Source organism: Alligator sinensis, unplaced genomic scaffold (assembly GCF_000455745.1).
Source record: "Alligator sinensis unplaced genomic scaffold, ASM45574v1 scaffold140_1, whole genome shotgun sequence".
Classification (NCBI taxonomy): domain Eukaryota; kingdom Metazoa; phylum Chordata; order Crocodylia; family Alligatoridae; genus Alligator; species Alligator sinensis.
Genome location: NW_005841836.1, coordinates 793,176 through 805,243, shown reverse-complemented (window position 1 = coordinate 805,243; position 12,068 = coordinate 793,176). Strand labels below are relative to the sequence as shown.

At 43.3% G+C, this 12,068-nt stretch overlaps 1 protein-coding gene across 4 annotated transcripts in view; it reads right to left on the bottom strand.

The window, feature by feature from the left end:
* RIN2 (Ras and Rab interactor 2) overlaps positions 1 to 12,068 on the bottom strand; it is a 163,712-nt gene that overhangs the window by 98,778 nt on the left and 52,866 nt on the right. The window contains exon 1 of one of the 4 annotated variants that reach the window (XM_025201912.1): positions 1,163 to 1,180. The exons of the other annotated variants lie outside the window; for them this stretch is intronic. The gene's annotated coding sequence lies outside the window, so the exon portion shown is untranslated. Of the gene's footprint in view, positions 1 to 1,162; positions 1,181 to 12,068 lie in introns of those variants that run through there. 4 annotated transcript variants of the gene reach the window in all.

Below are 12,068 nucleotides of genomic sequence, written 5' to 3'. Positions count from 1 at the left end.
TCTGGTTTCAGCCATGGCTTAACGGGATTTCACACTAACGTTTCTTAATCATTTCCTGATCCAAACAGCTCATTTTGCAGCACATTTTTGTTTGTTTGTTTAAATTCCAGTTCTGTGATCTCACCCCAGGATCTGAGAACAAAGCTGGGTTCTTTCCTTTTCATGGACTGTCATATGGAATAGAGATTCTGGAGACTAAATTATGTCCTCAATTACACCTGTATGATAGTCACTTGCCCCCTGAAATGATGTTTCACATGCATTCCTTGGGCTAGTAATATGATATTTCTTCTAAATACAATACATTTGAGCTGAAGTTACAACAAACACAGATCTGCACAATGCTATTTTTCAGAACAGAACTCAGCTTAAGTATGCAACTTATATTAACAGCAATTGTATGCATCTCACTGAATATGTTCCTTTATGGTAGTTCTTTCAAGTTTTCATTATTCTGTTTTGATTCTGCAAAAAAAGACTGATGGAAAAAAAGCTCTCTCTTCTGTCATATTCAAGTTGGGATGGGGCATAATGGCAACCTGTACTTTGCAGTTTTTTTGAGACAGACATTCTTTTTTGTGCTTTGATGACAGAGAGGATGAATCTGTGGAGATTTGTTTGGACATCATCTGGATGAGTGCTCAGAAACCCATCTGAAAATGTCATCAGGCAAGAAAAGCCAACCTATTGTATAATCAATGTGACCTTTTGTCTAGCCAGCTGGAAGGGAGTTTCAGCGGTTTAAATATTTTTGTTTGTGAAAGCATTCAGTACATTACCTACTTCGTACTCTATAGAACTCTTGGTCCTGAAAAAAAAGAGCCTGCTCCTGTCACTGAGATCTTATCCGATTCCTGGCTGCAAATACAACTCCTATAAGTTCTGTACAGTTCTTTCCCTTATAGCTACACTATCCAGTTACTGCTTTTCTGTGGTTTTCCAAAATTAGGACAAAGCTGTTCACTGACTCCCCTGAATTGCAATAACAAACATCTCTTCCTGGATGTCCCACACCCACACAAGCAATACATTATACGAACTGGTCTTCTAATCTTCCTTTTTCCTGCTGCTTTTATTTACACTGCATCAGAGCAGTATTAAGATGCCTGGTCCTAATCAAGACTACAGGTTATTATTGCCTATCACGATCTCTCCTACTTACCTTGTCTTTGTCGGATTTTTTAATTATTAGTCCTAGCACTGCGGTAGTTTTAATCAGCGTTCTTTTGACTCCTCACAATTCTCCCCTGCCTTCAACCAGGCTTACTAAATCTTAGCAGTTCTTCCTCAAATTCATTTATCTAAATCACATATTTTCCTCCTATTTCTGAAGCCTTGTTTATCCATTAGTCATTGTGCACTCTGAACTTGTCTCCAGTATGAAAAACAGTGTGTTCTATAAAATCCCAGTGAAAACAAGGCAGTTTGTAGTTTACATGCGAGTTAAAAACCGTGGTAGAATCCAGCTAAATAAAGAATGTGTCATTCCCTCTCCCCCTACCCCGCAATGGAGACCAAGGGTACTGACAGACATGCAGGCCCCCTCTCTGACTCATGGCACTCAACATAAAATGCCATGAGTTAGAGCACCCCACCTCCCCAACAGAAGTTAACCTGTTAGGTCAGAGGGTTGTGGGGGCAGGGCGTGGAAATCGAGCCTGCCTGCAATGGAGGAACTGCCCTTTTCCCCCAGTCCTCCCCTCCCGCTCCAGTGCTGTCTGCAGCAAGGCAGGAGTGGGAAAGGGGAACAAGCTGCAAGCTGGGGTTTGCCCAGCCTCGGCTGGAGGAGGAGGCTGGGCGAGGAGAGGCCACAAGGTGGGGGTGCTCCAATCCACCCGCCCCACTCCAGCTCAGGCTAGGCAAACCCCAACCAGCAGCTTGCTCCCCCTCCTTCCTTCCCCCTCCCTTCCTGCAGACAGTCCCAATCATGCCACAAATTAATCCTAGAGAATACAAGTTTCCTAAGGTGCTCCAAAGTGGAATGCATTATCCGATCCCTCATTTGACGAGGCTTAATTTGTCGCACAATTGGCCACTTTTAAAGCACTCTGAAGCCATCCATGTGTGTCATGGCACAGCTGTAGAGTGCTTTCAGGGTGCCAATCGTGCAACAAATATAACTTCTGTCTGCGTTGCAACACTACAGTCTCTTCTCTGGTCTTCCTGTCTCTACAACCTAGTCCATTCAAAACACTTCAATAAAGGTCCCATTGTTCTCCTGCAAGTCCACACAGGTTCCTCCACACTCTGGATCCCTTTAACTGATTTCTCCTGGATTCCCCACATGGAATTCATGCATGTCATCCCCACCATCACAGCTCTGCACAACAGGATGCTACCCCACATCTCTGTTCTCATTTAACCTATTGCCCCCTATTTGACTGCTTTTTATGTTCTTTTCCCATTGTCGTTTATGTGCTTTTTTTCCAAGTCATCTCCTACACCTAGAAGTTCCCTCACTCTTGTTCCCACACTTTACTCCCCCCCCAACATTTACTTTGCCCAAGAAGTTTTTCTTTGATAATCCCCAAAATGTTTGACCAACTATCTGTATGTTATGTTATTTGCACTTATTGTGTGAAAGCCCCAGTCTCCAGTAACTATATTTTTTCTGTTTTATGTATATATCAGATACCAAGTCTGATCCCTCTGCCCAAATGCACAAGTGTGGAGCTCCATATCAAAACAGAACCCCACTGATTTGTCAGAGTTATATATGGGTAGAGGGGGTCTGTGCTAGATGGAGGATTGATTTCAAAATCAAAGAAATTTAAATAATGATTTCAATAATGATTGAAATAAGCAAATGGGAAATTTTGATGTAAACAATCATCTAATTTTAAATCGTGTTTTGTATTTGTAGTTAATCTCTTAAGCAAAGGTTGATGCTTGGTAGTTGGTAACTATAAGTACAGTCTTTACACTAAGCTTGGTACTTCTTTTTGCTAATCAGAAACATGCTCCATATAAGCATGGTGCCCAACCTTTTGGCTCTGCAAGCCAGATGAGTGGTGAAGGGTCAGTCCGCAGGCTGGAGCCTGCATGAGGTCAGTACATGGAGCCGCATGCCAGCCAGACCCCAGGCTGCTCCAATCCAGCCACAAAACCAACCGAAACCTGCACCACCTGGATCTGACAGCACATTGGTGCTATCTGGCACACAGGGCCATATTACCTGTGCTGCAGGGCTCCCTTCAGATTCATACATTTGGTAGAAGGGAAGCAGCAACTAATGCATCGCCACTCCCCTATCACCACATTTCCAGATCTTTGAGGAACCCCGCAGGCCAGATAACAGGACATAGCAGGCTGGATATGGCTCACAGGCCAAGGGTTGAGCACCCGTTCTCTATAACTATGCAGATTTTTTCAACCATTCATGTATCTCAACATACATTTACACAGATTCTTGTTACTTCGTTTATTATGTTAGAGGAGGATGAATGATGTAACACATTTTATTATATGATGACTAATTTTCACTCGCTGTGTCTCTCAAGTTGGTATTCCAATGAAATGCACAAGAACATCACTTCAAAATTTATTAAATCACTACTTTACATAGATTAAGTTAGATTAAATTTAAATTAGATGCATTGGAAAAAGAGAGTTTATCTAATTATGTTTTTTATTTAAAACTGATTTCTCAGTCAAAAGGTAGTATTATCACTGATGAACAAACTGAGTGAACTTTTTCTGATCATGTTCTTCAAGATTCAAGAACTAGAGAGCTCTTCTCCTTGTACCTATTTTTTATTTTATGGACTGTAAGGGAAATATAATTTTACTAATTTTTCAGCTCCCAATCAGTTTCTTGCTTTTGAATGAATTAGTTATTGAACTGATCAAGACAGAGAAAACCTTTAAATGAAGAAAATATGGTCTCTGCACCTACAAGAGATACTAATCCTGCCACATGCTGGAAACCTAAAGTTTGTAGGCTTTATTCAAACTCAGTCCCCCATCATATCTTATATACAGTAATGACCTCACAGTGAAACAGTTAAAATATTTTTAAAAGTATAAAGCTTTATTGGAAACTTACTATTTTCTAAATACATAATATATGGCTCACAGATATGTCAAGTTATCCACATTCAGCACTGATGTGAAATATGGGAGAACCCTTGGTTATTCAGTAATATCTTCTACTGGACCAGCTATACAGTTGGGAGAGACATTAGACAAGGTTCCAGGCACAAAAAAAGCCTGAAAACTTGTCTAACACCTCTCCTACCTCCATAGTTTGGACAATTAAAGCTATTACCAAACAAACCTTGTGTGTCTGAATTTAGCAGTTGTGTAATAGAGAACAAGCCAGTGAAATGTATCATTTGTTACAAATTCTTGTTTCTGCTGCAATATAAGAATTTTACTATAAACAAATCCAACTACCACGTTCATTATCTCACAAGGGCTAGATTTTTTATAAGAGCCCAGTGTTGACCTCTGTTCTTTTTTAAGTCCCTTGGTTTTAATTTCCTCAAACTTTGGTTCACCCTTCAAATGATCTGGTAACATCCAAAGGTATCCCAGCACCCTGGTTAAGAGTCACTGTCCTAGATTAATTAATGAAACCTACTTGCGTTATTTAAATTGTCACAACAACCGGGCAGTGACTGGCATTTTTATTCTGTGTTTGTATCATACCCCTCATATTTGGGCCCCCGATTGATGATTGGGGCCCTCGGGGCTACCACAATGCAAACAACAAATATTTATCATTACCAAGGCATGGAAGACAAGTTCACAGAATCACAGGAAACAAGGGTTGGAAGAGACCTCGGGAGGTCATCTAGTCCAACCCCCTGCTCAAAGCAGGACCATCCTCAACTAGCCAGGGCTTTGTCGAGCCAGGCCTTAAAAACCTCCAAGGATGGAGATTCCACCACTCTCCAGATAACTTTGCTCCAGTGCTTCACCACCCTCCTCCTCCTAGTGATATTTTTTTCCGATGCCCTGGACAAGCGCGCCACCGAAATAGAAACTTCGTAGATACGTCTTATAAAATTATCGCTCGAAGACGGGAAGAGGTGGGCGATGGATCAGGTCGCCAAACTCCTCTGAATCTCACACAGGGTCTCTATTACCCTGCCGTGTACCCAGAGTCCCCACAAGATGGATGTGGAGTCCTCTTCGGCTTGGGCGGAAACCGCTCAAGCCTCTTATACGGCTAACAGGCCAATCGTTAGCCGCCATGTGGGAATAATTTAGAACTAGCCAATAGCGGGACACAAATTTGCATGCGGGTGGCGGGAACTCCTTTGCACTGTGCATTTCTCTTGCAACTTGAGCAATGCACTCTGCAAAGGAAGCTGCAAATAGGCGGGAAACTCTTCCTTGCACCGGGGTTCTCCTCTGCAGCAGAAAACTTCACCGTGCAACGAAGCTGCAATTTAGCGGGTATAATTCTAGTGCCGAAGCGCACACAAAATCATACCTTTGGGTTATGACAGATCATATTAACTATATCAAGTTAAAACTAGGGCCACTTCACCTAGAAGAAACTGGCAGAGCTCACTGAAGCAATGATCAATGGGAGTAAGAATAGATGCTGGATTTATCCCTGGTCTGACTGTCCCAGGATTTGACTCACAGCAAAACAGACATGGGACAGTCATTTAGGCATGCAGCTTTAATAGCAATTAACTTTAATTAGCCTTTACTGCCCTGGGGAAAAGTGTTATCTTGGATACTATACACATGCTTAAAGTAGGACAACGGGCTTGTATGTCTGTAGGATCCCAGAATAAAAGGCTTTGTCCAGGGAGAAATCCAATGTCTGTTTTTAGCCTTACACTAGCTGAGGATCTGGCCTCATCTACCCAGGAATTGGAGACAGTATAGAAGCAGAACTACAGTCTTCACTATCTCATCACAGAAACATAACCTGATTGTTATTGCACTTAATATTCCACGGTGCATCATCATATATCCCATCACAGCAAAATAATATTGCAGTAATGAAGAACTATAACATGTTTATTAAATTAACAAAATGGTAATGAGGAACTATAAAATGTTTATTAAATGAACAAAATTCTTTGTAGAGAACCCAACAAAGAAGCTGAACCTAATTTCAGTGAACCTTTTCTGTGGGTTAAATTGGCTATCTTAAACTTTAAGAAAAAGGTAGGATGGACACATTCCAAATTCTTTTAATGAGAAAGAACATGTCTAAAATTCTAGATAATTCAAGACAGAATATAAAACAAGATTTTCATCACATCATAAGAGACTTGCACATTTTATTTTCAGGCTTTTTGGGTAACTGCACTGCCCATTCAAAAGGGCTGCATTTTACATCTTGTCCACAAAGCCCTGGGTTGTCTCACACCATGCCCTTATCTGGATCTTGGCAAATGTAAATACTTCCTTTTGAAACTATTTCCTTTTGAGGGTCAGCTGAAAGCCTAGTTTAAGCATCACATTGATACAACCAACACAGCATCACTTTGAAAATCTATCAATTAAATTCATCAGTATGAAAACTATCATTAGTGCCAGGATTTAACAGACTTCTTAACTCAAACATTGCATTGTGCTGGTACAGCTGTATCCACAAGCAAAATTAATGGAATAAAATGAAAAGGATTACAACTTCCGTGATTCTTCTTGCTGCAGAAAGTGATTGTGTTCATTCTTTCAAATGATGCAAGATTGTGCTCACATGAGGCAAACAACAGCAAAACATCAACAACTTAGTGTTTACATTGCTTTATATAGTTTCATATTTTAGCACTGATTACATTAAAGCACATGTGAAGAAATCTTTCCTGAAATAAAGTAAACATTCTCTGATCTAGCTCCTTTTTTGTTTTTTTATTCATTTTTGTTTTTGTTACCTAAATTCATTTTTTTAACTGTCTTTACCTTTTTCTCTGGGACTTGTAACATTTGCTTTTGTGTGAATTATTCCATGGAAGGATCATGGTGATGGGACCTACCAGATCATTATCAGCACACAGTGATATTTCCACCCTTATCACAGTTAAAGATCTTAATAAAAATAAAAAGAGGGAAGGAAGAAAACAAGCAAGGAAGCAAGGAAAGAAGGAAGGAGCAAGCATATTTCATGTTATCTTTCCCAAAAACTCAGAAGATCCCTAAAGATGGGGTCCTACCTTTCCTGTGACCCATCAACTAAATGCCAATTTTGCAAAATTTTAATAAAGAATCCTACGGAACAGGGGTGGGCAATTATTTTGGCTCGAAGGCCATTTAATAAGTTTTGGTGAGCCATCGAGGGCTGCAAGGCTAGCCCCACCCCTTGACAGGTGCCCCATCCCTAGTTGCCATCTTGGGACCAGAAGTACTGCCCCTAACCCCTGACCTTTGTCACGAAGTCCCTCCCCTTGCCCCAGGAAATACTCCAGGGTGTGTGTGTGGGGGGGGGTGCCATCTTGGAGCCAACTCCCCCCAAAATCATATACTAAAAGTCAAACATCTACTATATTATATTTTAATTTTAGTTCAAAACAAAATTTTGTCCTACTTTACATGGGTTTGTGTAGTATATATAGAGGTGATTGGACAATAGCTCAAAATAAAATATTACTCTTGTATACTGTGTGGGGGAAGTGTGTGGGATGTGGTTGAGGGTGTGTGGGGTATGTTGGGGGTGTGGGTATATGTATATGTGGGAGGGTTGTGCGGCAGGTGGAGATCCCCCCCTATATGCCTCTCCCCACATGACTTCCCATGGCGCACAGCCCTGCTGCCCATGGCAACAGCAGCAGACAGCAGGCCCTTAGGGTGCTTGTGGACCGTGCAGGTGCAGCCACCCAGCAGCATGAATCTCCAGCCAGTTCCAGGAGCTGAACACAGCATTGTGGAGTGGAGTCAGGCTGGCCCAACTATCACATGGGGCTCACATGTAACCCCTGGGACTTGTGGGACACGAGAAGGAAGCCCCGTGCAATGGAGCTAGTGGTCTGGCCCCATTCCCTGCTGCCATGTGCAGCTCACGGGACTCTGCCAGGAATCGGGGAAAGGGGCTACCCACCACTTCTGGCAGAGTCCCAGGAGCTGTACGTGGTGGCAGGGAGCAGGGAATGCAGCCAGCTGCATTATGTGGGGCTTCCCTCAGGTGGTGCGCAAATCCCAGGAGCTGCAAGTGAGCCCCGCATGATATAAGTGAGCCAGCCTGGCTCCACTCCTTCCTGCCACATGCAGTTCCTGGAACTAGCTGGAACCACGTGCCACTGGTCAGCTGCACCTGCTTGGGCCATGAGCACCCCAAGGGCCCGCCACATGCTGCTGCTGCCACTGGCAGCAGAGGCTGTGCACCATGCAGGTAGTCATGGGGGGTCCCCACACCCCCCCTCACACACCCACACCCTGCCCACCCGAGCTCCATGCTCCCACCGCCCCACTGGCCATGAACCCTGGCCTCCACGCTCCTGCCCCATGCTCCTGCCCTGCTGCAGCTTCCCTACATGCTTTCCAGAGCAAGGGCTGCAGCAGGGACATGAGGAAGAGCCACTGGAGGCCAGGGAAGCTGAGCAGGTCCCCTAGGGCTGCAGCAGTAGCAGTAGCGGCCCCGCCTGGAAGCTGTGCATGCTGGCCAGGGTTAGGGCTCTCCTGAAAAGGAGGGTGGGATCAAGGCACATAGGCTGGGCAGGGTACACTTAAATGGTGGGTGTCTATAGGCTGGATGAAAATCGGCTTGTGGGCAGGATTCAGCCTGAGGGCCATATTTTGCCTGCCCCTGCTGCAGAATCTACCTGCATTTTTATGTCCAAGGTTCAGCTAACAAAAGTTGTACCAAATCTTTTAAGGAAAAGCATTAGTCTCTTTCCTTGAAGGAGAGGGCAAGAAAATCAGCTTGCAATAAATTAACTCACAAACACACTGTTCTAAGTAAATTATTACTTTATTTCACATGCAAGTTGTTTAGGCAGAAAGTTTATTATTAAGCACATGTCCTGAATCAGGACATGTAAACTGAAATTATTAAATGTCCTAAATCTTTTCAAAGATTTGATAGAGAGATATGTCAATACTTGGAGCACTTTGATGTTTCAAGTTAATTTCATAACAGCAACAGAATAATCCAGTTTATGTACTAGAGGCAATACTAATAATCACAGTTCCCAGGTAATCCAAGATACAGAGCTTTCAGCATTTTACAACTCCCTCTATGAAAATGCTTTGCCTATTTATTACAAATATGTAAATCCCCAATAGTGGCCATTATATAGATAATCTGAGTACTAAGTGGGAACCAAAGAAAACCAATTCAAAACCTCAGGAGCCTTGTCAATTGTGCCACACAAGTGTGCTACTAGACAAATCTATAGCTTCCTTGTTTCATTCACTATTCTTCCTCATTCTGAAACCTAAGTCCACAGAAACCAAGTAAGTTTACCAAAGATGTTTGCACAGGCCAGCCTGGCAATAACAGGTGTCCTTCCAACAACCATCTGTTTATATGAAACAATCTAACCTTGAGTTGTAAAAAGCGAGCTCTTTGATTCTTTATAGGCAGCACCCTGACAGCAGATAAACAGATATTCTTCAGCTTCCAACACGTCTACCATTATCTAAAAAAGGTGTCTACTTTTCTGTTCTGAGTCACCTTTCTTTCCAGTCTTCTTTGTGTTTCATCCTCTGCCAACTAAACTTATGTCTTAACAGACACAAAAGGGTAAAAAGTAATTCTTTTCAACGTGATCACATAACAAAGCTTCAATAAAAAATTAGACGTCTTTAAAGCATTTCTTCACCGTGATGTAATCTTTAAATCTAAGATATCAGCAACCAGATGTAGATTTGTTACACAGTTAGGTTCAGTTCCTCACCTTGTACACTTGCCTTAGCCTCGCTGATCAATAGGGATCATGGTTTTCTCCAATTAAAAAAAATTCCCAATTTTTGGATTAAAAAAAAGTAACCCGAAATCCACATTTTTCCATGATTAAAATGAAATACCACTAATATAGAGATGTATATATAGTGGTGTTTCATTTTAATCACAAAAAAATGTGCAGTTTGTGTTATATTTTTAAACCAAAAATTGGGGATTTTTTTTTTAAAATCAGAGAAAACCAGGATCCCTGCAATCAAGCTCATTACAGTTAGCTGCCTTGGGAGCAGTAGTGACTACCTGCATTGAGGTTTTGCTTTCTACACACATTTTTAGTCGTTTTATAACTTGTTTCTTTTTGAAGTACAAATTGTACCTCAAGATGATTTATTGGAAAGTACGCTCACCCAGAACACTATAAGACACGGAGCTTTGTTTTGCACAAGCCACAAGAGAGGGTAAAGAAAAAAGATAGGTTTATCCTGGGTTTGATTGTCCTGGGCTTTGATTCACAGTCATTAGGACAGTCATTTACACACACAGTTTGAATGGCAATTAACACAATTTAGCTTTGACACTCCTGACAGTGGATTCAGAGCTTTCAGACCAACCTGCTCTCTCACCTGGTATTAGGGGCCAGTACTGAGGCATATACATAGTACAAAGAAAATGCATGATCCAATTAACTTTGCTCTACCTCCATCTGTATCATCAGGTTCTAGGGCTGTTGACCCACCACTTTTTGCCAGTGCTAAATTTACAGACACGTAGGTTAATAAATTCAAGGTGAGACTTTCAAAAAAGTTGACTGGACTCTGCTGTTACTGATATCAATAAAAGTTTCATCACGTATTCCCATGGACACAGAGTTCAACAAACGCAAAGGATTTCCAAAAATCCCACCTGTAAACTCCACTCAATCTAATATGCTATCAAAAGCATTGCATTTGATGCTAGTTACTAGTGTGACAAAATCCCCCTCTCCCTGCCCCTCCCTTGGGTCATTCCAGCTGGACCCCTCTCTCCCTGTCGCTTTCTTTTTGGTTCAGGCTAGTCAGCCAGGTGACCTGGCTGGATAAATTCGTGAGGGGAGCAGGTAAACTCTCTCTTCCTCCAGTGGACATTTTGAAAAGCCACAAGCAAAGTGCTTCCAGGCCGCAGCCTTGATGAATTCCTGTAAGTAAAAACTTGGAAACTAGCCAGGAGTTAGGATTTATGTCTAGGCTGGGGTGGGCAATTATTTCGGGTGGAGGGACGCTTGAGTTTTGGCAAGCCATCAAGGACCACATGACAGGCAGTCGGGGGCAGATAAATATTAATTTTCTAAATTTTTAGGGGCCCCGCAGGGCCTCATTCCTACCTGAGGTTATCCTGGGATGCTTCAGCCTGAAAGATGTACCCAGAAATATTAACAGTGGGTAAAGCACCCCACAAGGCTTGCAGGTTCTGTGCACCCTAGGCTGCACAGAGCCCTAAGAGAAACCAGTGCCCAAGTAGTGGTAGCGTTACCCCAGGCTTGCAGGTGTTCTCCAGGAAGTGGGAGAAGCAACTGTAGGAACCCCATGGGAGACTCCCTAAGTGAGGTTTTTGGGCCTGGCACAGAGAGACAGGTGGCTCTACAAAGTAGCACCCCCTACTCTGCCACCACAACTAGTACCTCTTACTAGTCTGTCTCAATATCTGGTAACTTAGCACCCACTTGCTGTCTGCCCCACTGGCATACTTCCCATGTTATTACTCAGAAAATGTAATTTCCTGTGGCATGGCATGTAATTACAACAAATACTGTTATGCATTTTAAAGGATAATTACTGTCTATTGAGATCTGCATGCCTTTTTTCCTCTAGACATGTCAGTGATGAGCAAATTTTAAAAAGATTTGCTTTGGTTTGGATAGCCATATTGTAGGTGTCCCAGGGGAGTGGGGGCACTGGGAGACCCCCGCGGCGGCCAAGGGGTCTGCTTACCTCCCGCAGGGCTGGAGGAGCCGAGGAAACCCCATGTGCCGGCAGCGCCGGCGCGGGTCGTCAGCCGGGCATTTATCCAGCTGCGGCGGAACGGCGGGGGCGGGGCACGCCGGACGGGAGAAACAAATGGCGGCCACGCCGAGGTAGCGGGGCGGCTGAAGGGAGAGAGACGGGGCGCGGAGCCCCAACGAGCAGGGGATCAGCCGCCGCCCGCGGAGTACGGGACGATGCCAAGTGGAGGCAGAGCAGGCTGCGAGCAGCGCGGCAGAGTAGGCTGCGGGCAACGCGGCGGA